This window comes from Balaenoptera acutorostrata, chromosome 2 (assembly GCF_949987535.1).
Source record: "Balaenoptera acutorostrata chromosome 2, mBalAcu1.1, whole genome shotgun sequence".
In the NCBI taxonomy this organism is placed as follows: Eukaryota; Metazoa; Chordata; class Mammalia; order Artiodactyla; family Balaenopteridae; genus Balaenoptera; species Balaenoptera acutorostrata.
Window position 1 is genome coordinate 103,720,944 of NC_080065.1, and position 26,164 is coordinate 103,747,107.

The 26,164-nt window shown below is 43.7% G+C and overlaps 1 pseudogene; it reads right to left on the reverse strand.

Annotated features, from left to right (window-relative positions):
• Positions 1-11,132: 11,132 nt before the first annotated feature.
• LOC130707141 (protein FAM170A-like) lies at positions 11,133-16,040 on the reverse strand (annotated as a pseudogene).
• Positions 16,041-26,164: the final 10,124 nt, after the last annotated feature.

Here is a 26,164-nt window from a genome sequence, read left to right on the forward strand (position 1 = left end):
TCTGGGACAACATTAAACGCAACAACATTCGCATTATAGGGGTCCCAGAAGGAGAAGAGAGAGAGAAAGGACCCGAGAAAATATCTGAAGAGATTATAGTCGAAAACTTCCCTAACATGGGAAAGGAAATAGCCACCCAAGTCCAGGAAGCACAGCGAGTCCCATACAGGATAAACCCAAGGAGAAACACGCCGAGACACATAGTAATCAAATTGGCAAAAATGAAAGACAAAGAAAAATTATTGAAAGCAGCAAGGGAAAAACGACAAATAACATACAAGGGAACTCCCATAAGGTTAACAGCTGATTTCTCAGCAGAAACTCTACAAGCCAGAAGGGAGTGGCATGATATACTTAAAGTGATGAAAGGGAAGAACCTACAACCAAGATTACGCTACCGGACAAGGATCTCATTCAGATTTGATGGAGAAATCAAAAGCTTTACAGACAAGCAACAGCTAAGAGAATTCAGCACCACCAAACCAGCTCTACAACAAATGCTAAAGGAACTGCTCTAAGTGGGAAACACAAGAGAAGAAAAGGACCTACAAAAACAAACCCAAAACAATTAAGAAAATGGTCATAGGAACATACATATCGATAATTACCTTAAACGTGAATGGATTAAATGCTCCAACCAAAAGACACAGGCTGGCTGAATGGATACAAAAACAAGACCCATCTATATGCGGTCTACAAGAGACCCACTTCACACCTAGGGACACATACAGACTGAAAGTGAGGGGATGGAAAAAGATATTCCATGCAAATGGAAATCAAAAGAAAGCTGCAGTAGCTATACTCATATCAGATAAAATAGACTTTAAAATAAAGAAGGTTACAAGAGACAAGGAAGGACACTACATAATGATCAAGGGATCGATCCAAGAAGAAGATATAACAATTATAAATATATATGCATCCAACATAGGAGCACCTCAATACATAAGGCAACTGCTAACAGCTATAAAAGAGGAAATCGACAGTAACACAATAAGAGTGGGGGACTTTAACACCTCACTTACACCAATGGACAGATCATCCATAATGAAAATAAATAAGGAAACAGAAGCTTTAAATGACACAATAGACCAGATAGATTTCATTGATATTTATAGGACACTCCATCCAAAAACAGCAGATGACACTTTCTTCTCAAGTGCGCACGGAACATTCTCCAGGATAGATCACATCTTGGGTCACAAATCAAGCCTCAGTAAATTTAAGAAAATTGAAATCATATCAAGCATCTTTTCTGACCACAACGCTATGAGATTAGAAATGAATTACAGGGAAAAAAACCGTAAAAAACACAAACACATGGAGGCTAAACAATACGTTACTAAATAACCAAGAGACCACTGAAGAAATCAAACAGGAAATCAAAAAATACCTAGAGACAAATGACAATGAAAACACGACGATCCAAAACCTATGGGATGCAGCAAAGGCAGTTTTAAGAGGGAAGTTTACAGCTATACAAGCCTACATCAAGAAACAAGACAAATCTCAAGTAAACAATCTAACCTTACACCTAAAGAAACTAGAGAAAGAAGAACAAACAAAACCCAAAGTTAGCAGAAAGAAAGAAATCATAAAGATCAGAGCGGAAATAAATGAAATAGAAACAAAGAAAACAATACCAAAGATCAATAAAACTAAAAGCTGGTTCTTTGAGAAGATAAACAACATTGATAAGCCATTAGCCAGACTCATCAAGAAAAAGAGGGAGAGGACTCAAATCAATAAAATTAGAAATGAAAAAGGAGAAGTTACAACAGACACCACAGAAATACAAAGCATCCTAAGAGACTACTACAAGCAACTCTATGCCAATCAAATGGACAACCTGGAAGAAATGGACAAATTCCTAGAAAGCTATAACCTTCCAAGACTGAACCAGGAAGAAACAGAAAATATGAACAGACCAATCACAAGTAAGGAAACTGAAACTGTGATTAAAAATCTTCCAACAAACAAAAGTCCAGGACCAGATGGCTTCACAGGTGAATTCTATCAGACATTTAGAGAAGAGCTAACACCCATCCTTCTCAAACTCTTCCAAAAATTTGCAGAGGAAGGAACACTCCCAAACTCATTCTATGAGGCCACCATCACCCTGATACCAAAACCAGACAAAGATACTACAAAAAAAGAAAATGACAGACCAATATCACTGATGAATATAGATGCAAAAATCCTCAACAAAATACTAGCAAACAGAATCCAACAACACATTAAAAGGATCATACACCACGATCAAGTGGGATTTCTCCCAGGGATGCAGGGATTCTTCAATATATGCAAATCAATCAATGTGATACACCATAGTAACAAATTAAAGAATAAAAACCATATGATCATCTCAATAGATGCAGAAAAAGCTTTGACAAAATTGAACACCCATTTATGATAAAAACTCTCCAGAAAGTGGGCATAGAGGGAACCTACCTCAACATAATAAAGGCCATATACGACAAACCCACGGCAAACATCATTCTCCACGGTGAAAAACTGGAAGCGTTTCCTCTAAGATCAGGAACGAGACAAGGATGTCCACTCTCACCACTATTATTCAACATAGTTTTGGAAGTCCTAGCCACGTCAATCAGAGAAGAAAAAGAAATAAAGGAATACAAATTGGAAAAGAAGAAGTAAAACTGTCACTGTTTGCAGATGACATGATATTATACATAGGGAATCCTAAAGATGCCACCAGAAAACTACTAGAGCTAATCAATGAATTTGGTAAAGTTGCAGGATACAAAATTAATGCACAGAAATCTCTTGCATTCCTATACACTAATGATGAAAAATCTGAAAAAGAAATTATGGAAACACTCCCATTTACCATTGCAACCAAAAGAATAAAATACCTAGGAATAAACCTACCTAGGGAGACAAAAGACCTGTATGCAGAAAACTATAAGACACTGATGAAAGAAATTAAAGATGATACCAACAGGTGGAGAGATATACCATGTTCTTGGATTGGAAGAATCAATATTGTGAAAATGACTATACTGCCCAAAGCAATCTACACATTCAATGCAATCCCTATCAAATTACCAATGGCATTTTTTATGGAACTGAACAAATCATCTTAAAATTTGTATGGAGACACAAAAGACCCCAAATAGCCAAAGCAGTCTTGAGGGAAAAAAACAGAGCTGGAGGAATCAGACTCCCTGACTTCAGACTATACTACAAAGCTACAGTAATCAAGACAATATGGTACTGGCACAAAAACAGGAACACAGATCAATGGAACAAGATAGAAAGCCCAGAGATAAACCCATGCACCTATGGTCAACTAATCTATAACAAACGAGGCAAAGATATACAATGGAGAAAAGACAGTGTCTTCAATAAGTGGTGCTGGGAAAACTGGACAGCTACATGTAAAAGAATGAAATTACAACACTCCCTAACACCATACACAAAAATGAACTCAAAATGGATTCGAGACCTAAATGTAAGACCGGACACTATAAAACTCTTAGAGGAAAACATAGGAAGAACACTCTTTGACATAAATCACAGCAAGATCTTTTTTGATCCACCTCCTAGAGTAATGGAAATACAAACAAAAATAAACAAATGGGACCTAACGAAACTTCAAAGCTTTTGCACAGCAAAGGAAACCATAAACAAGACGAAAAGACAACCCTCAGAATGGGAGAAAATATTTGCAAACGAATCAACGGACAAAGGATTAATCTCCAAAATATATAAACAGCTCATGCAGCTCAATATTAAAGAAACAAACAACCCAATCCAAAAATGGGCAGAAGACCTAAATAGACATTTCTCCAAAGAACACATACAGATGGCCAAGAAGCACATGAAAAGATGCTCAACATCACTAATTATTAGAGAAATGCAAATCAAAACTACAATGAGGTATCACCTCACACCAGTTAGAATGGGCATCATCAGAAAATCTACAAACAACAAACGCTGCAGAGGGTGTGGAGAAAAGGGAACCCTCTTGCACTGTTGGTGGGAATGTAAATTGATACAGCCACTATGGAGAACAATATGGAGGTTCCTTAAAAAACTAAAAATAGAATTACCATATGACCCGGCAATCCCACTACTGGGCATATACCCAGAGAAAACCGTAATTCAAAAAGACGCAGGCACCCCAATGGTCATTGCAGCACTATTTACAATAGCCAGGTCTTGGAAGCCACCCAGATGCCCATCGACAGATGAATGGATAAAGAAGATGTGGCACATATATACAATGGAATATTACTCAGCCATAAACAGAAATGAAATGGAGGTATTTGTAATGAGGTGGATGGAGTTAGAGTCTGTCATACAGAGTGAAGTAAGTCAGAAAGAGAAAAACAAATACAGTATGCTAATACATATATACGGAATCTAAGGGGGAAAAAAAAAGGCCATGAAGAAGCTAGTGGCAAGACGGGAATAAAGACACAGACGTACTAGACAATGGACTTGAGGATATGGGGAGCGGGTGGGGTGAGATGTGACAGGGTGCGGGAGTGTCATGGACATATATACACTACCAAATGTAAAATAGATAGCTAGTGGGAAGCAGCCGCATAGCACAGGGAGATCAGCTCGGTGCTTTGTGACCACCTAGAGGGGTGGGATGCGGAGGGTGGGAGGGAGGGAGATGCAAGAGGGAAGAGATATGGGAACATATTGTATATGTATAACTGATTCACTTTGTTATAAAGCAGAAGCTAACACACCATTCTAAGGCAATGATACTTAAATAAAGATTTTTTTTAAAAAAACGAAACAAAACAAAACAAGAAGACGCATGCACCCCAATGTTCATTGCAGCACTATTTACAATAGCCAGGTCATGGAAGCGACCCAGATGCCCATCGACGGACGAATGGATAAAGAAGATGTGGTACATATATACAATGGAATATTACTAACCCATAAAAAGGAACAAAATTGAGTCATTTGTTGAGACGTGGAGGGATCTAGAGACTGTCATACAGAGTGAAGTAAGTCAGAAAGAGAAAAGCACATATCGTATATTAACGCATGTATGTGGAACCTAGAAAAATGGTACAGATGAGCCGCTTTGCAGGGCAGAAGTTGAGACACAGATGTAGAGAACAGACATATGGACACCAAGGGGGGAAAACTGCGGTGGGGTGGGAATGGTGGTGTGCTGAATTGGGCGATTGGGATTGACATGTATACACTGATTTGTATAAAATTGATGACTAATAAGAACCTGCAGTATAAACAAACAAACAAACAAAACAACTAATACTAAACTTTCATGGGGTTAACTGTATGGAAATATGTTAATATAAATGTTTCAGACATTATGTGAAATTTCTTAAAATCTTGTATGTTCTGGTATAATGTCATAATTCATAATTCTAGTTATTACTTTAAAACGTATATCTCAGAAAAAACTAAATTTCCTTGTCATTTGCACTATTATGAACTTTCATCAAATCTTTAACCATGGTCCTTTTGAAGTCTTTTATCAGTTACAGACACTTCTAGGTGTACTCTGATGCTTTTGCAAATATGTTCCTATAAAAGGGTTTCATCTCCAAGGAATTCATAGAAAAGACTCTGACAAGTACAGGTTTCTGGTAACTGACTGTACTGCTGAACTGAATGAATAAGCATTTTCAGAACTCTAATGAAAAACTGATGAACTCATAAAAGTGTTAACAAAAGATCAAGATGAAAAAGAAAATTAATTACATCGGACTGAGTGAACTGATGAGGATGATTATAATTTTTGTGATTTTCTGCTTGAAATTAAAAAAAAAAATCCCACAAGGACTCAGAGGCAAAGAATATAGAAATCAATTTTCACTGCAAAGTAAAGGAGCTGTTACAGTGGAGGATTACTGGACTGAATGTCAATATTATGACATAGTATGAGTGTGTTTCGTGTTTGGTAACTGCAATCATTGTTGCTTTTGTTGTGGTCATCCATTTACAATGCTTGGTGTCAGTCTATTTATCTCTTGTAAAAAGAAAGTACAGTGTGCCTGTGTGAAAAAAAAAAAAAAAAAAAAGAAAGGCAAACTCATAGAAACCGAGAGTAGAAAAGTGGTTGCCAGTGGCTGGTGGTGGGGGAAATAGGGAGAGGTTGGTAAAAGTAAAAGGGTATAAATTTTCAGCTATGAGATGAATAAGGCCTGAGGATCTGATGTAAAACGTGGTGACTCTAGTTAATAGCACTGTATAGTGTAATTGAAATTTGCTGAGAGTAGAGCTTAAATGTTCTCCCACACACAGAAAAGGTAAATATGTGAGGTGATGGATATGGTAATTAACTCACTGGGGGAATCATTCCACAATGTATACGTATATCAAATCAGCACGTATGCTTTAAGTATCTTACGATTTTATTTGTCAACTAGACCTCAGTAAGGCTGAGGTGGAAAAGAAGAACAGACACACGGGAGGAAGCCACAGGTGAGTGGGGGAGGAGCCTTCCAGGCAGAGTCCAAAGGTGCTCAAGGTAGAGGCCTAGAGGGTTTTGAGATAAGACGTGAGAGATAACGAAGGCATCAGCCATGCAAAGAGCCAGGGCAGAGGGCCCTGGGCAGAGGGAACAGCATGAGGTGTGTTCAAGGAACAGAGAGGGTCCAACCAGGAGAGCAGCGTGGGCAGCTCTTGGTGGGGATCCTCCTCTGCCCTCTCCCCTTGGGCGGAAAGACTCGCTCCCTCTCCAGAGTGTCCTCACTGACGGAGCTCCAGCCACATTAAATAACAGTTAGTCTAGTAAGAAAGACAGTAGTTTAATATCCCCAGCAACCGCTCAGTGCCTGGAGCTTAGCAGGTGTCTGTAAGATGAGTGTTTGTTGACTGACTGACTGATGGACTGACTGGTAGACGGCAGGCTACTTCTATCTGACTACAGACAGCCTAAGAGGAATAATGTCTGGCTCTAGCTTTACTCTCTGCTCTTGATATTTTCCCTTGTGAGACCCTATTCCCCTGAGGCAGAAAGCAGCCAAGACACCAGCATATTCCTCCCTTTGAGCGTCCTGCCCGTGGCTGGAGGAAAGGCAGCAGGTGTACGCATTCCTGTGTGGAGTTTCTCTCCTGCCCAAAGCGGCAGTCATGACCCCACCTCAGTCCTGCCCTTGTTCCAGGGTTTTCTGCCTTTTCCGGTCCTACCAGCCCTCAAACCGCCAGCTCCTGCCCCTTCCCTGCCTCTTACTGGTGACCAGCTTTTACTGCACAGAGGAGGCAGAAGACACTGGAGGGAAGCCCACAGCCCCTCTCCCGCCCCCTCCTCTGCGCTCTGCCTCAGTCCCCTCTCCCTCTGGTACCGGAGAGGGACCTCCGGCCCGGGTCCCCATCTCCTCTCTCAGTGCTTAACACACCAGCAACTCTCCCCTCTCCACTGCAACCTTCCACCGCCACACAAACATGGCCTTATTTCTTCTCTTTAAAGGACAACGACCCTCTCCTAGCCCACTTCCCTCCCAGCTGTTGCCCCATTTCTCCTCCCCTTTGCAGCCCCGTCCTCGAAAAGCTGCGTGTAATTCTGTGAGGGAACGAAACCGCCAGCCTCGGCCCGGCACGACGATGACCACTTGCCTGAGGCGTCTCACAACAGGAGGTCCCGACACGGAACACGGTGCTGCCGAGGAAAACTAACCAGCAGGACTCGGGAGGGGCCAGAAGACGGCGGAGACGACCAACCTCGCAGAGCCCTTGGCACTGGAATCCATCTTGGTTGAGAGATGCGCGCGCCACCCGGAAGGACCCTGAGGCCGACTACAGGCCAAGCGAGGTGATGGGCCGGAGGCAACCCGGAAACTAACCCCGTTACCGCGAAGCCCGAGACTGCGAGGCACGTGGCAGAGCAGTCCGCCTGGGTTCCCTAACCCTGCTGCTCTCCGCCCGGGCGCTCCTTCCCAATAAAGCCTCTTGCTGTGTCAGCAATTAAAAAAAAAAAAAAAAAGTCACAAGACCTATATAAATTATTTAGAGTTAAGCATATATAAAAGTAAATATAACTAACAAACTGAGTATGACCAATTAAACTCTGCCCGACCCAAGGATTAAAAAAAGACTGTTCTTACTTTATGAGAATAGACCCTCTTCTTAAGTAGCAGATCAGAAAGTGAGAGTGAATCAAAGAAACACAGCATTTGAAAAGTCAGCTAGTCCAAGCCTCTTGATCACGCATACAGAAGCTGAAGCCCACATAGGTTGAGTTACTTGGTAAAGGGCCCAATGTCCTGACTCAAGGACTAGCATTTTTCACTAATTCATAAGACACAATCAAACTCAGTACCTTGGAAAGAGATGGGAAAAAATGAAGAAATCAATCATAGAGTTACTCATCTTTAAGTAGAGAAATAGCCATGACAAAATTACAGGTATTGAGGGAAAATTGAAGTGCAGAGTTTAAAATGTCAATAATCCACAGGGAAACGGGAGACTATTTAAAATATTAATATTAAATCTCTATCTAAAAGACATTAAAAGATCTCCAATCAAAATGTTAATTTTAGAATAGATATGGTATGATACAATTTATAAATCAAAAATACTTAGAAGAAACACAATCTGGTTAACAGGTAAAGTCACAAGGCAATTGCAGGAGAAAAAGAGTATCTTTCTCGAAATGTCCATCAATAGGGGAATAATTATATTATGATTTGTCACTAGAAGTAAATAAATAACATTGGCCTAAAAACTGGGATAGACCTACAGCAAAGATTTATACTAAATCTCTATATTAAAGACATCAAAATATCTCCAATCAAAATGTTAATTTTAGAATAGATATGGTATGATATAATTTATAAATAAAAAATCTCTATAAAGCTATAAATCACATATAAAGCACCTACATATGTAAATTCATGGACCAAAAGTCTTGAAATCAGACAGCTAGTGATCAATAATCTCTACAAAAGGAAATAGTCTTGACAGTGGGGTTGGGGGGTTATGAAGGGAGAATTTTATTGTACTTTTATACATTGTACCCTTTAACATAATTGTTTTTTTTAATTAATTTATTGATTTTTGGCTGCTTTGGGTCTTTGTTGCTGCTAGCGGGCATTCTCTAGTTGCAGTGAGCGGGGGCTACTCTTCACTGTGGTGCACGGGCTTCCCATTGCAGTGGCTTCTCTTGTTGCAGAGCACAAGCTCTAGGCATGCAGGCTTCAGTAGTTGTGGCACGGGGGCTCAGTAGTTTTGGCATGGGGGTTCTAGAGCGCAGGCTCAGTAGCTGTGGTGCACGGGCTTAGTTGCTCTGCGGCATGTGGGATCTTCCCAGACCAGGGCTCGAACCCATGTCCCCTGCATTTGCAGGCAGATTCTTAACCACTGCGCCACCAGGGAAGCCCAATAATTCAGTTTTTTTATAAAGAGAATATTCCTAATATTATTCCTAATTTTTAAAAATATATAGTTGGATAACACTATGAAAAATTAACTGATATATTTTTTATTGTTTCTCTTTGCTCCCTGGATTTTTTCCCCCATCCAGTCAGCTAGGCACTCTGAGTTCACTGCATTAGGAAGGTAAAGACTCAGCAGAAATAAGGGAGAAAAAAAGAAACTTCTCAGCTTTGGAATGTTAAAAACGGAGGCCACAGTAGAACAGGTGAGAATTCTGTGAACAAAAAATAAATCTCATCTCAAATGTAAAAAGTATTCTCTGCACTAGGAGGCAGGAGAGGGAGGGAGGGAAGGACTGAAGGAGAGAGATCAGTGTGGCCAGGGACATGGAAACTGTGCTTGAGAACGACATGCCCAGGAAGAGAATCAGAATCTGGAGGAGATCCAGCCTGCACGTGATCATTGCCTCCAGCCAGCACCCCCATCTCAGACCTCGGGCAATTCACAGAGTGAGTGGGAGTAAGTCAGGAGGGCCACGCACACAGTCTGTGTGGCAAGGGTTGTGGCCATTCCCTATTTGTGAGAAGTCCCCAGCAATTTCCAGGCCTCCTTCTGGAAAATGCTGGTGGACGTCCCTAGTGCTTATGTGAAAGCTTACCCTGAAAGATACAGATGTAGATGACTGATAGATAGATGCATAGATAGATAAATGTAATTAAATGAAACATCCAGGAAAGGTTTGGAAAATGCCCTTTATTGCCTATGATATTTAGACTGTCATATGATGTTAGACTGAGTGCTGGGCCCTTCATCCTCCTTCAGACCACTGGCACTCTGTCTGCTACTACTATCCCGAGGGTCCTTTCTTCTCCCTGGAAGGGATAAAACAAATGAGGCAGAACAGGAAGAGACAAGAAGCACTATAAGCTCTGCTGGTCGGGGTTACCCTCCAGCGTTGCCTTAAAGCTCAGAGCCACACACACCACAGTGAGCTTGGCTCCAGATCAACTACCGCACAACGAAGCTTCTGGAACATTTCCATATCTCGGGGGACCTCATTTCCACCTGACTCCCTTTCACATTTCCCTTTGTCCCAGAAGGCTAGGTACACTGGTCAGGGTGAGATCTCAGCTCAGGCCACAGGCTCTCAGACCTCAAACTTCTGCTCCTGCGAGGCCCCCTGTCCTCTCTTCAGACCACCCCTGGCTCTCTCTGCCGAGAAGGAGCTGCTGGCAGTACGTCCTCTTAGACCTGAGGTCCATCATGCAGACCCTGAGAAAACTCCTAGTCAAAACGCTCCACATTCTTGTTTAAGTCAACAGAGGTCAATTCCTTTGGAAGTGCTGGGTGTGTCCCAAGTTGATGGAACTGAAGAGCCATTAGATAAACCAGCACATCTCTGCGGCCCCTTCCCTTACACTCCTCGGGGCCCTCGTGACATAGGCTCAGAAGACTGTGCCAGCCTCAAGCCTTACCTCTTCCAACAGAAAGCCACACCGTCTTCTAGGATCTTGTCCCATGAATCTCAGTTGCTGTGTGGAAATCAAAAGAGAGAAAAACACTTCTTAGCTAAAGAGAATTTCCTGTGGAAGCTGAAAAGCTCAGGATCAATTCCCACTTACAGTCATGACTTTATTATTACATGACTGGGCCAGAAGCACGGGAGCCGGTTATCTCCCCTTCAGTTCCCCCTGAGATGCTAAAGCCCCCAACTCTCCCTTATGGAAGCATGAGTCTGGGGTGGAGAGATGGGACTGGCTCGGAGAAGGTACAGCTCCCTCCGCAGCCCCAGCCCCTGCTCACTTCCTGTCCTTCGGAGAATGTAACACGCAGCCTGGACATTGGCTCCACGGTCTCCTCGGGCTGAGGTCTTCCCGCGTGGGCTGCTCCTCCTCATTCTCCTTTGCTCCTTGCTTCTCCTCCTCATCTCCTCCTCCTCCACCTCCTCCTCGGTGGTGCTCTCGGATTCCACATTGCCCATCATCTGGGCCATGGTGAGATGAAAGACATGGCAGCTGAAGCCCTCCTGGACGCCGTACCGCACGTGCTGCCGGAGGATCTCCAAGGTGGGGAACACCCGGCAGCAGGCCATGCACCTGAAGCCGGCCTCCATGGTCACCAGCCAGTCCGGTGTCTTGGCCCTGGGTCTCTCCTGGACTGCAGCTGACCCTGATGGGCTGTATGGCTCTGCCCTTTCCTCACACTCTTTCTCCTCCCCAGTGGGCTCACTGTCAAACAGGCGGTTTCTGGTGGACACAGCAGAGCGGGGAGAACCTACCCGCACATCCTCAGGAAGGGTCACTTCTTCTATCCTCAGCCGCTTTTCTAGCAACCCCAAGGGTTTCTCTGTCTCCCAGGAGACAGCTACACCCTTGATCGTTTTCACCCGCATGTAGTATATTTTCATGCCTCTTTCCTCTTTGTTTGTATACAGAGAGGTCTTACTGAATGAAGGGGATGAGAAGGCGACACACTGTGGTGGGGGAGCGGTCTCCCCTTCTTCCTGAACCCGGGCTAGGGGTGCTCTAGGCTGGGGAGTGTCTTGATGTAATCTCCAGATTCCTGGGAAAGGAAATTAAAAACATAATAACATGCGCGGGCCATGCTGGAAGCTGAGGGAGCAGGTGTGGTAGATGAGAGAGGGACATTTGCATGACGTAGCTGTGTCATGAGCTTGGTGTCTGTTGGCCGTAGGATGGAGTGGTGTATCTGGTGTCATCTGTGGGCTTTTCATCTGCGTGTGGGGGGGATACTGGAGCGGTGTCTGTATACAGGGGTGTGGAGTATGGTGGTGAGGGCTGTGGTATGTGAGGGATGTGGGAGGATGCGTGTACTACGAGGAGTGTGAGTTTGGGAATATCGGTGGTGCATTACTTGTGGAATGGGGGTGTAGGAGAGGAGCACTGTGGATCACGTGCTTGGGGTTTATGTGTGCACTGAGAATGGCTGTGCCTGGAGAGCGGATGTATGTGTGAGCTGGGTGGACCTCAGCTGGATGGTCCTGCTCTCAGGCTGGAGGTCTATGATGAAGGACTCTGTCCTTCTCTGGAAGCAAAGGCAAAGGCAAACCCTACATTTTCCTCTGAAGATGCTTAATCTGGTCCCTCTGCCCTCCACCTCAAGCCCAGACCTTTCCGGCCCCTGCTCCTTAACTTCCCCACCATGGTGGTACCAGGATTCACACGCCCCCAGACTCAGCTGAGATCCACGCCCTCGTACAGCTCAGCCATCCTGCTCAGGCTCCTCCACAGAGCCCTTAGCGCCTCTGATGACCCTGGGTTTCCTCTCAGCCTCCCTGGGATCTGTGTGCCTCCTGCCTCCCAGCCAAGCAGCCCCTCACCTGAGGAGCCCCGCGCCCTTACCACCGCGGATGAGCTTGCGTGGAGAAGAAGCACAGGAGAAGTATTCAGAGGCAGAGGAGACCTCCCCTGCCCCTGGGCTGCAGCCTTGGGCCACCACAGGGGATCCAAGCCAAGCGGGATCCTCTTGTGACTTCGAGATTCCTGAGGGAGGAATGAAAGGCTCAGGGTGGGTTCCTCAATCCTCTGTCCACAAATATTTACTGACGGTCTGACACGTGTCAGGTGCAGTGAATACACACAGTTGAGAGCGTGGTTCCCAGTGGATACTCCAGTATTTAATTAAAATCAATACTTATTCTGTCAATGTCTTGTGGGTAATGTGGGCCTAGGTGGTGACTGTGAGTATGTGTGAAGAGTGAGTGATGTGTATCACTTAAGTCTGTGGTAAGTGTGGGGTTGGCATGGGGAGCACAGTGCAGATGTGTGTATCTGTATCTGTGGCCTCTGTGTGCATGATTTCTGTTCACAAGTCAGGAATTCTGGGACATGTAACTTTTCCTCATCACACGGTGTGGCTTGTATTTATGGTGTGTGTTCATTCATTCATTCACCAAGGTTCAGTAAGCAGCTACTCCTATGTATCCGGCACTCTTCCATTGTTCTAGTCTCTGGTAAGGCTGCACATTCTAGTAGAGGAAGACAAACACTAAACAACAATACAATCAATATATAACACATCAGCTGGCGGTAAGTATATAAGGGTTGCCAGACTTAGCAAACAAAAATATAGGGCACCCGGTTAAATTTCAATTTCAGATAAACCCAGAATAATTTTGTAGTGTAAGTATTCCCATGCAGTATTTGGTCTTACTTATTTTTCGTGTAAGTATGGCCCATGCAACATTTGGGACATACTCATACTGAAAAATTACTTGTTGTTTATCTGGAATTCAAATTTAACTGGATAGCCCATATTTTATCTGGCAACCCTGACATGGGTTAGTGAGACTGTGCTTTACTGTGGTTTGTACAAAGCGGGTCTGGCATCACTAAAGAATGTGTTAGAAGTGTGGTGTGTATGACATGTGACTGGTTCTTACAGAGGTATTTAGAGATAGCTGAAGTTAGCTGTGTTTGCGAGAGTTGAGGAGATACATATATATATAGTGTGTGTGTCATATATATATAGTGTGTGTGTCTATATACAGATCTCATCTCCAGCGTTTGGTGTTGGAGGAGAGGATTGTGACACAGGTGGGTTGTATGAGAACGTAGTACAGGAGTGATGCGTGTATATACCTACATGTGCTGTGTGTGGTTTAATAAGGAAGTTATATGTGGGGTGTGTGATATATTTGCTGTATCAGAGTGTACATGGGTGTATGAGATACTGTCTCATAAAACACCCCTAACAAGAATTCTGTACACACTCTTACATACACCGAGTGTCACCCAGGTCCAGGCAGGGTGACAAGAACTTTACCATGCAGACTTTATATCTGATGAGCACTCTACCCCCATTCATCCCGCTCTTCTCTCCACTACCACACACACACACACACACACACTCACACTCACACACACACACACTGGAACATAGAGAAAAATATTCTGAATGGTGAGACAGGGGCAGTCATTGCCTTCCCAAGCCTGTCCCAGCCACTGCCTGAAAATCTGCCTGCTGTCTAGACCTCCACTCCCAGGGCCCATCCTAGTCTCCAGGACCCTAGGCCTGGTAGGAGCTACTGGGCTCTAATCTGGGGCAGAGGCCTCCAGCTGGAAGTCTGGGGTAGGCTCCACTCTGCCCCACTTCCTCACGTGACCACCCCTCTCCCAGGGCAAGCTACTCGCCTACGTTTAAGGCACGCAGGCACCAGGTGGCCCGTGGCTCTCAGAGCTCCCCGCAGGACCCTGAGGACATCTCTCACCCCCGCCCATGCGGGCTCAGTCTCTGGAAAGCCCTTCCCTTCCCTTGATCTCCTTTGGGAAATTCTTCCTGTCGAAGGAATAAAACCTCCTTGCCTTCAATGACACCATCCCTAGACAAACAATCTCCTTTCGAACTGCATTCCACTTCTCAAGATACTTTTCAACAAGGCCTTCAACTCATGGGGCTTCTCTTTCCACTTTGGCAAAAGGGGCCAAGCAGCTCATGGGTCTCTCTCAGCATCCTTGCATCCTTCACACCCCCCACCTCATGACCCCAGGGGAAGATCAAAGAGAATAAGAGAGAACTCGGGGACTGAGAAAAGCTGCACCTCTAGGTCTGTGCAAGCAGGATGCAGCCTGCTGTGAGTCCGACAAAGCTCCAGGCCCGGCAGCCCCAGGAGAGGGTCCTCAGACCAGCGGAGCTGACCTCCCATCTCCCAGGGGCACCTGGCCGTTCTGTGCCGTCTCACACCACAGGGACCCTCCACGTGGATACGGCAGCATCAGTGAGACAAGGTCTCTCGCACCCTGCTTCACAGGTGACGCGTTCTCAGTCCCCCCCTTCCTAGAGAAGGCTCAGTTTGGCAGAAACCCATGTGCCCCAGACAAGTTGCCCCCCACATACCTCCTCCCTTCTCGGCAGTTTCCTGGGACTCTTCACTTTCCAGATGTTTCCTCTTTTGTCGCCGTCTCATCGTACCAACTGGAAGATTCCCTTAGAAGATGCCTCACGTCCAACTCCTCCTCTTCCCTACAGGTTGGCCCTTCTTGGCTTTTGGGAAATCCGTTGAAATGATTCAATACAAATAAAAATAGTCAAGTCTCCTAAATGGCTGAACAACTTGGACCACTTAGTGAACAAGCAGTACTGCCTAGTGCTCACCAGGGCTGTTAAGTTTCAAAGGTTGCCAGGCCTACAGCAGAATTCTCTAACCTCAGTGATGACATCAGAGCATTCTGTGGACCTAGGTTCAACAGTCTCTGCAACAGCACAGACCCCATTTTCAAGAACAACTCCTTTTTCCCAGCAGAACCTTTCCCATGAATTCAACTCTCACATCTTTCAAATGTGGCAGGATACTTTGAGATGTTAATCTGTTCCTGTTCATTTTTTTCCTTTTCTTCCTTTATTTCACCCTTTCCCTTCTGCATTCAAGTGGGTAGCAGACCCATGTTCACTGGCCAGTGGAAGAGCCCGGCAGGGCATAGCAGAAATAACATGCTGATCATCTTGGCTTTTATTTCTAAAATCGCAAACTCCATGGAAAAGAGAGGATACTTGAGCAGAAACATAACAGAAGCAGGTTTTTGAAATTAGGTACTGTCTTGTTTCCCTACTGGAGTGTTGAAATGTGCTAATTAAGTCAGAGAGAGATGTCTGTAAATCCTGGAGGAGAAAAGGCCTCTCAAGTGTGGCTGGAGGGGTAAATGGAGCAAAAATTCCAAAAGGAGATGGCTGTAGCGTGCATACAAGCAGAATCATGGCAACCTGTCCCACGCATGGCACAGGAGCCACCAAACCTAAAGGAGGCACGGCCCCCGAGCTGATGGGCATCTACACTTACAACTGTGGGCTCCAGTCAACAATGATCATGCTTCCACCCACTCCCTCAAAACCTTGGCCCTGTATGACTTTCAAATAGGGATGGCGGAAATCCAAACAGGACACCAGCAGGATCAAGGCTTAAAATACAAATTACGTGCAGTTATAAAAAAATTTTTCGTACTATTTCTTGCACACCTCTGCTTCTGGGCTGTAATTTATACCAGTTATAAGTGGCAATGCATCTGGATCCTCCTGATTCCACTCTAGAATTGGAGACACCTCATTTTGAGGTAGTGGCCAGGATCCAGTGGGAGGATTGGTGCACAGGATGAGGTAGCCTCCCCGAAGTCACTGCTTTCATTAGAAATACCACATGGACTGAGGCGGGTCCCAATTTGAAAAGGCACTGCAGAATGACTTAAAGTTTCAGGCACTGAGAGAGTGAAGAGAGGACAACTTCAGCCTTGTGAGGGTTTGCTGATGAGATTCAATCTTCCTGCTTCTTGGAGAATCCCTAGAAAAGAAGGGACAAGGAGGATTTTTTTTCTTAATTTTTTTGTGGTAGAAATTTTCAAACATACACAAAGTAAAGAGAATGATATAAAAGGAATGCAGCACCATTTACCCATCACCCAGTTTCAACAATGATCAAAAGTCTGCCATTCTTCTGCTACACACACACACACACACAAACACACTCACTCACGTGCACACTTTCAGTTCTTTGTGTATTTATTTTGGTTTAGGAGTTTGGGGAGGGTGGGGGAAGTGCTGTTTTTTATTGTAAATCTCAGACATTATGTCATTTCTCCTTACATGCCACAGTATTTACCTCCAACAGATAAAAACTTGTTTCTAACATAACATCATTATCTCACCCAACAAATTTAATCATCATTTCTTTTACCACAATAACTAAGCCATACTCAATTGCCTCCAAATGTGTTTAAATGTCTTTTTTATACATGATCTATTGAAATCAAGATCTAAAGAAGGTCCACGCCTTGCAATATGTCCATGTGTCTTTTAGTCTACAACAGTTCTCCCTCCCTTTGATTTAGCACCGATTTATTGAAGAAACTAAGTAATTTATCCTGTAGAATTGTCCACAGGAGTCTGTTGATTGTATTCCTGTGATGTCATTTAAGATGTTCCCTATTACCTCTATTTCCTTATAAACAGGTAGTTATAGCTAGAGAATTAATTAGATTTAGATTCGATTTCATGTTACTACAAGATTATTTTATAAGTGATGCTGTGTACCTTCCTATTGCTTTGCAACAGTAAGTACAAAAAGTTGTCCGGTTTTTAATGAAGTTAAGATTGATCAGTGAGCTCAGGTACTGTCAGCTTGGTCCCTCCATCCATAATGATGAGGAACCACAATGCTCCTCACCAACCATTCAACAAAGAGTATTAACAACCGGTGATAATCACCACTTCCTTAGGAGCTGAACTTTCATTAGAAGTTCTAATGCCGTCATTCCAAGGAGGATGATTCTTAAGGCATCTTTCTTAGACCCTGAATTTCTGAAAGAAATGAACCTCTCCTCAGAAAAGGAAAGATGATTCCAAACGTACCAGCTCAGGTTCTCCAACCTAGAGCCAATGGGTTCATCACAGCAAGCCCCAGCTAGGTTGGGACATACTTTTGTCATTCCTTCATTTCTCTGTCCATTCTTCATTATAGAAACCGTTATTTAGCCCCTACTATGTGCCAGGCTCTCTAGATTCTGTACTTGAACATTTAAGAACAAAAGAGATGCAAAGAGTTTCTCTCAAGGAGCTTAATTCTAGAGGAGAAGATAGACCATTTTTTTTAAATAAGTAAAATACCTAGTAGGTTAGATATTTGCAAGTACCATGATGAAAAAGAAAACAAGCAACTGGATATGGGACTATAGGAAATAGGGCAATTTCTATGCTGAATGGGAGATCATGGAAGGCTTCACTAAAAGGGCCTCATCTCAGTAGTACCTGAGGGCAATAAGGGAGCTTAGAGCCAAGGTTACATTTTTTAGGCAAAAAGAGACTGGAGTCTGGGTCAGGGGTTGCCTGGCCTGTTTGAATACCAGGAAGAAAGCCAGTGTGGCTGAGGGAGGGAGAGAGTGGTAAGAGGGGAAGTCAGAGGGATAATGAGGAACCAAATTATATAGGGTTTTAGAGGCTACTGCTCAAACTTTGGCTTTCACTCTGAGTGACATGGGAAGCTTGGAGAGTTTTAAATGAGAAATTACATGTTAAAAGATCACTCTAATTGCTTTGTTAAGAACAGACTTTTGGGAGGCAAGGTCAGAATCAGAGAGAACAGTGGGCCTATTGCAATAAACCAGGAAAGAGATGAACCATAAAAGGAAAAATAGGTAAACTAGACATTATCAAAACTAAAATCATTTGCTACGTGAAAGATTCTTTTAAGAGTATAAGAAGTCAAGCTAGAGACTGGGAGAAAATAGTTACAAACTACATAGCCAACAAAGAAGTAAGTCTATAACATATAAAGAACGCTCAAACTCAACAGTAAGAAAATAAACAATTTGATTAGAAAATGGACAAGAGATATGAAGAAATGCTTCACTGAAAAGGATATACAAATCACAAATAAGCACATGAAATGATGTTTCATATCACTAGCCATTAGGAAAATGAAAATGAAAACCATAATGAGATATCACCACTCATCTATCAGAATAGCTATGGGATTCAGGTAAAAAATTAGCTTGCTTCTCCAAACGAATTTTTCTTAGCACCTGTGAAGTCACTATGAAAGGTACAGTGAAGAAACATTTTGCTATCCACGGAAGAGCAAGTAAGTTAACACTGGAGAAAACACTTCATAAACCATACAAGCTGCACAAAGGTGAGGCGCAACAGTTACCCTCAGGAGCTGTAACTCTGAATACTTTTAACCTCAAATGGACCATGAACTTCTCTGTTCCAACCTAAGATTCTATAGCCGTTTCTCAGTAACCTCAGGGGATTGGTTCCAGGAGCCCCTGCAGACACCAAAATCCACAGATGCTCAAGTCCCTTATGTACAATGGCATAATATAGTCAGCCCTCCTTATCCACAAGTTTCGCATACGCAGACTTAACCAACCATGGATAGAAATTTTGATTCACATTTGGTTGAATCTAAGGATGTGTATTTACTGAAATAAATCCACCCATAAGTGGACCCACGCAGTTCAAACCCACGTTGTTCAAGAGTCAGCTGTAGTACCAAGTCCAATGTGGAGGGACAGGGGGTTTCCCGTATCACCAAGCCATTATCAGACACCACCTGAGTGTTGTACAAACGCAGCTCAATTCTGACACTATTTACACAAAGATAGCATCAGATTCCACAGATTAAGGGCTCAGTCCTACAAGACTGCTCCTACCACACACACACACACACACACACACACACACACACACACACACACACATTCAGACACCAGTAGCAAATAATGCAGGTTTCCATCCTTGCTTCTGACCAACCAGATGTTGCTTTCGGCTTGATTAATCCATTCACACAAAGCGGGTTCACAGAACTCAGAGAAACACTTTACTTACTAGATAACCATTTTACTTACTACATATTACAAGTTTTATATATATATAGACTCAGGAATAGCCAGATGGAAGAGATGCATAAGGTAAGGCATAGGGAAAGTGTCTAAATCTTTCATGGTCTCCGAGCATGCTACTCTCCTCATATCTCCACATGTTCACTGGCTCAGAAGCAATCCAAACCCCCTCCTTTTGGGTTTTTATGGAGGCTTATTAACATAAGCATGATTGATTAAATCATTTGCCTTTGGTGAATGATTCAACCTCCAGCCCCTCTGACCTCTTCAGAGGGGTGGGAATGAAAGTTCCAACCCTCTAATCACTTGGTTGGCTCCACTAGCAACCAGCCTCCGTCCTTAGACACCTTTATTGCTCTCAGCACTTAGGAAATTCCAAGGGTTTTAGGAGCTCTGTGCCAGAAACATTGAAGACCAAATATCTATTTCCTATTATATCACACAACTGCCTTCAATTTCTACAGCACTGCCTTCAAGAGGTTGCCCAGTCCATATTTCAGTATTTCCAATGATAGGAAACAATTCCCCTCAAAGCAGCTTTGACATTTATGTATAGAACACTTAAACTTTAATTTAGGAAAAAGAAGGATCTTCCATATCCATGGGGCTTTCCCTATGCATCCCAGTGATACTCTTTGAAGACCGTATCAATCAAGAATAAGCTTGACATTTTATTGTCACAAATAATTCCTCCAAATCTCAGGGGTTTAAAACAACAAAGGTTCATTTCCCGCTCCTTGTGCATGGGCTGCACATGGGCTGGCTAGGCGTTCTGCTCTCCGCTCTCCTCATTCCTGCCCCCAGCTTGACGAAGCCACCTCTCTCAGTCATCTTTGTAGAGAGAAAGAGTTCTGGAGCCTCACACTGCCAGTGTGAGTTCTGGCCCAAAAGTAACACACATCACTTCCACCCAAAATTGTTGACCACCATCTTATTTTTAGGGAAACCACTGCCCAAAACCGCCTGCCCTGACCAGGCCCGATAGTAACCACTTGCACGAGTTATCTTACAACAGGAGGTCCTGGTAAGGAACGCGGAACTAACAAACTACCACCAACCGGAAGAATTCAGGAAAGGTCAAAAGGAGAGAGGAGACTCCAGTCCATATGCCCTACCAACCTCCCAGAATCCTTCTCGCTGGAACCTATCTTAGCTGAGCAATGTGTGCACCACCAGAAAGGATCCTGAGGCAGAATGATCGGCCAGAGACAACCCGGAAACTAACCCCATTACCATAAAACCTGAGACTGTGAGCCACATGGCAGAGCAGTTCTCCTGGGTTCCCTTACCCTGCTGCTCTCCGCCCGGACACCCCTTCCTAATAAAGTCTCTTGCATTGTCAGCACGTGTGTCTCCTCAGAAAATTCATTTCTGAGTGGTAGACAAGAGCCCACTCTTGGGCCCTGGAAGAGGTCCCTCTTCCTGCAACATTATCATGTGTCTCTCCATTTTCTAGACTCCTTAGGCAAAAATCATTGTGAACAATACTACTGAAGAGTACAGAAACCATACAGAAAAATTCTAATCCCTCCCTGTTAAATATGACACTTGACAAAACCATCAAGCTATGCATTCACAAAACTGGGTCTAGAACTCAGATCACTTAGGTCATGATTCAGAACCTTTTCCCACTATGCTATGTTAGGAGTTTTATACCAAGACAATGTAGTTGGGTTAATAATGCCTTTACTTCATTTTTTTTTCCATAAATTGATTCAGTAGGGAGGCTTTGGAAGCCCCTAAAACACTTGCCTTAAACTGAAAAGCAACTGGAAAATAATCCCACTGCCTTTTGAAATGTTTGACCTAGTAAAGATTAGATGTCTGGGAGGCTTTTATGTTCTGAATATAGGGAATAAAAAGGAAACAATCTTCCTAAGACGTTAAGAAACAGGCGGAAAAACTCTTGACTCCCACTTTGCTATTTTGATTAGCTTGTTGACACTTCAGTTCTTTGAGTAATAGCAGTGGCAACAGCTAGAGTTTAGCCAAGATAAAAGTATATATAATAGTGTGGCAGCCCCTGCAGAACCACATACCACTGTAAATGCTTTAGCTCAATCCTATTTGCTCATAGATCTGTGCAAAGTAACAAATGGTTCTGAAACACTTATTCCAAATAGCTTCCTTATTATTACTTTAAAGATAACTTGGCTGCCAAATACTTGCTCCCTGGTGAAAAAGAATGCATATATGGGAGGAGGATTTATGTATCAAGATATGCTGCTTATTTTGCTCCTGCTGATACAATGCACATCTAATGAATTAGAGATAATCTTCCTCTCTTCCCCAAATTGTAGACAAATGAGTATGTCGTTCCTCCCTCCCTTCAATTCATCCTGGTCATAGTTATTTTCTTTAAGAATATTATTCCCCTGCTCAAATCTTAAATGGCTTCCCAATGCGAGAAGAATAAAACCTAAAATATTCAACCGAACATTCAAAGCCCTAGGATTGAAGACCCTGCTGAGTTTTCCAGACTAAGTATAACACTCACCTTCTCGCCTCCACTCAACTAGGCCAGACTTCCCTCCCTCCATCAGAGGACAGGCGCTTACTCAAGTCATTTCTTTCAAAAGTATAATTTTTCAAAGTTCAATTAAAATCCCACTTTCGGGGCTTCCCTGGTGGCGCAGTGGTTGAGAATCCACCTGCCAATGCAGGGGACACGGGTTCGAGCCCTGGTCTGGGAGGATCCCACATGCCACGGAGCAACTAGGCCCGTGAGCCACAATTACTGAGCCTGCGCATCTGGAGCCTGTGCTCCGCAACAAGAGAGGCCACGATAGTGAGAGGCCCGCGCACCGCGATGAAGAGTGACCCCCGCTTGCCACAACTAGAGAAAGCCCTCGCACAGAAACGAAGACCCAACACAGCCATAAATAAATAAATAAATAAATAAATATTTAAAAAAAAAAAAAATCCCACTTTCTACAGGAAGCCCTTCCAGATATCCCAGTGAGAATGGACCCAGCATTTTCCCAGCATGCTAGTTGTACCTCTGTGATAACTCTTTTCCCATTCTCCACTCGGGCAGACTCTTAATGAATGTGTCTGATTTCCCCCACAACGTAGAGTAGGATCCCTTGTAAAGTAGAGGCCAAGATTCCTTATCTCTGGATTTTCCACATCTCCTTGCACTGAGTATGATCCCTAGCAGGACCCTGTGGGGCTCCTGGGCACAAAAGCCTATATCGGTGTCCCCCATTTCTTGATTACAGGAAATAGGCTTCATTCAGCCTCCATGACCTTCCCTGAGTTCCAACGAGAAGGTTCAAATAGTTGCTGATTAGGGAAGGGAGGGGATGCAGACAAGGGAGGAATAGTCAAAAGAAACAATACTGCAGCCTTGGGGCAGGGTCCTGGTTCCCCCTCAAGGGATACACATAACAATATCTTTGAGCTGTTTTGCAGATACTGAAAGCCCCACCAGAGGGGAGAAGTTAACTGCTACCCACAAACACACAAACCCCAGAACCAGTTGGAACCGTAAGGTTGATGATGCTGACTCCCACTTACCTCACCACCAACCAATCAGAGGAATGTCCATGAGCTGATCACGCCCTCCTCTTTGACCGATTACTATAAAACTCCTCACAACCCTCTCCGGGTCAGGGACACAGAGTTTTGAGGGCAATTGCCTGCTCTAGCCCCCTTTGCCTGGCAAAGCAATAAAGCTATTCTTTTCTACTTCACCCAAAACTCTGTCTTGAGATTTAATTCGGTGTTAGGGTACAGATGCCGGATTCGGCTTCAAGTATGAGCTCCCCTACTTGCTCCCCTATCCCGCAAAAAAACAAAAGCTTAAATAAATTGCCAAAGTACTGGATCTTCTTCCTCCCTAGGCCAAACAATGTCCTGACCAGTGGCCTCTCTTCTTTTTCCCCACACCAGCATAGAAATGCCATCTCTGCATTTATGCTTGCCTGTCACCATGTTCATGTGACTGAACAAAAGTGACAGCCCTGTTCATCCCATGTCCTGTGTAATCCACCCAACTCCCTTCATCTCCATCTAAAACTGTTTTTTACACTGCCTAAAATTTAACCATAGAGAAGCAGTACTTTGAATATTTACCCTTCAAAGATTTTTATTAAAATACAAGGAACCTCATGAGAAGTGGTGCCTTAATTTAAACCATCATCAGCCATTGTTTTAGCAAGGACTAGGGGAAAACAGGCTGAGGATTGGGCCATTTTTGAATGGGATTGGAAATGTAGAGACAGGAAAAAGAAGAAATGGTATCTGGTCAGGAGGTAGATGTTGGGGAGGTGGTGAAAAAGTACCAAAAATAAATATTCAACTTCCTCATAAATTTGCAACAGACGAAATCTTCCTGAGCTGGTGTCCCTGTGTGAAGCAATGTATTAAGGACATAAGACATACAGATCCACTGCAAATTAAGAATGTTAATAAACTGAGCTGAGACTCAGAGAGTTCAAATAACTAGGGTTGAGAAGAATATTCGAAGTTTATTTTTAAAGGAGCCCAGAGATTGAGGTAAAACCCACAACTGTAAAGAACACCTTTCCATCAGGGACTTAGCTTCTACGTATGAATTGTAAGTAAAGCAAGCAGCCTTAGAAAGCAGAATCAGATGATTACTGGTGCCTAGGAAAACCTCTGGCCTAAAGAAGTAATCTGAAGTTAGCCCCATCTTCCTCTAAACCCATTTGGTAGGGTTTTGAAAATCTCCTGCATGAACCTAATACACTTGACATGAATTCATGGAAGTAAATGAGGTTAACAGGATCTGACCAACATCTTAGTGTCTCTTCCAAAGGATGGGCAGTGTATCCATCATGAGGAAGGGAATATGAAATGCTCACAAATCCCATGATTAAAATGCCTCTTGGGCTTCCCTGGTGGCGCAGTGGTTGAGAATCTGCCTGCTAATGCAGGGGACACGGGTTCGAGCCCTGGTCTGGGAAGATCCCACATGCCACGGAGCAGCTGGGCCCGTGAGCCACAACTACTGAGCCTGCGCGTCTGGAGCCTGTGCCCCGCAACGGGAGGGGCCGCGATAGTGAGAGGCCCGCGCACCGCGATGAAGAGCGGTCCCTGCACCGCGATGAAGAGTGGCCCCCACTTGCCGTAACTAGAGAAAGCCCTCGCACGAACCGAAGACCCAACACAGCCAAAAATAAAGAAATAAATAAATAAAGTAGCTATAAAATGCCTCTTGGTCTATAAATCATGTTTCCCTGCTGTTCATAGCTCTGAAAAGGATTAAAGAGAAACCGACTCCTGGGTGTGACAACTGGGGTCACTGAAGATTAGATGTTGCCATGAGCTCACAGAGTCTGCCCTGCAGAAAGCAGTAAAATGATCAAACCCCCACTCCTTCTGCTGGAATATTTACTGTTGACACAAGAGTTCAGCTGTAGACTATGAGCAAAAACCTTCTGTCAATCACTTTCAGTCCTGAATTGGATAAAAAGAGCTAGAGATCTTGCAAAACAGTTGAAGATTGCTACCTGACAGGGAGCTGGGAGTAGTGCAACTAGCATATAGGTAATTTTTAAGGCTACTTTTAAGTGTGAAGCCCTTTGACTGGTTCTCCATCTCTTGGGTGCCCCGAAATTTCCATCTCACTGAAATTTTGGAAAAGAATTCAGGTTCTGTCTTTCCCCTGAGAGGGGAGGCAGCCACAAGCTTTACAAACCTACAGTTTGTACATACAGCAAAGTTAGATTCGCTTACTATTGGAGCCTGACAATACTTGATACCTGATAAAAATCATTGTCAAATAACATTTATAAGAACCCAATTGCATGAGATGGGGTACTATGTTGAGGATCACAGTTACAGCAAAGGCCTCCAGGTGCCCAGAGTTTAAGGCAAGCAAATGAGTACATAGGAAAGCCAAAATTTTTAAATGGCAGACCAAATTTGAATGGACCAAGTAACTGCTTTGCCATTGTACATTCTTCCTATTCCCCGTCACCCATCCATCTATCCATCTCCCCAAAACATACCCCAACCCTAGTGACAAAGGTGGAGGCAAAGCCCGGAAGGACAGTCCACAGGTACTGAGATGCTCAGGGTTGGGAAGGACTTTGATGCTTGTGAAATCCAATCCGTGGTACCTTTGAATTTCCTCTGCCATGGCTCCACCAAGTAATTACTTGGCACATGTCCTAGGACCTTCAGGGACTGGGAATCCACCACTTTCTAAAACAACAAAAAAAATCTCAACATGTTTAGGCAGATAAAACATATTTAGGCAGATATAACAAAAAATTCTTCCTTGTAAGGACAAATCCACTTCCCCAGAGCCTGTTGCTTCCGGTTGCATCTTTTAGGGCCACAGAGAAAAAAAAATCAACATTCCTCTTCCATAAGACAATCCTTCTAATGTTTGAAGACTGTTGTCTCAGCCCTTCAAGCCTTTTCTTCAGCTGCACAGCCCTATTTCCCCAAACGTCCAGATTTCATTTCCCCACTGTGATCCAAACTTTCTCCTGCATGTGTCCTAGTTG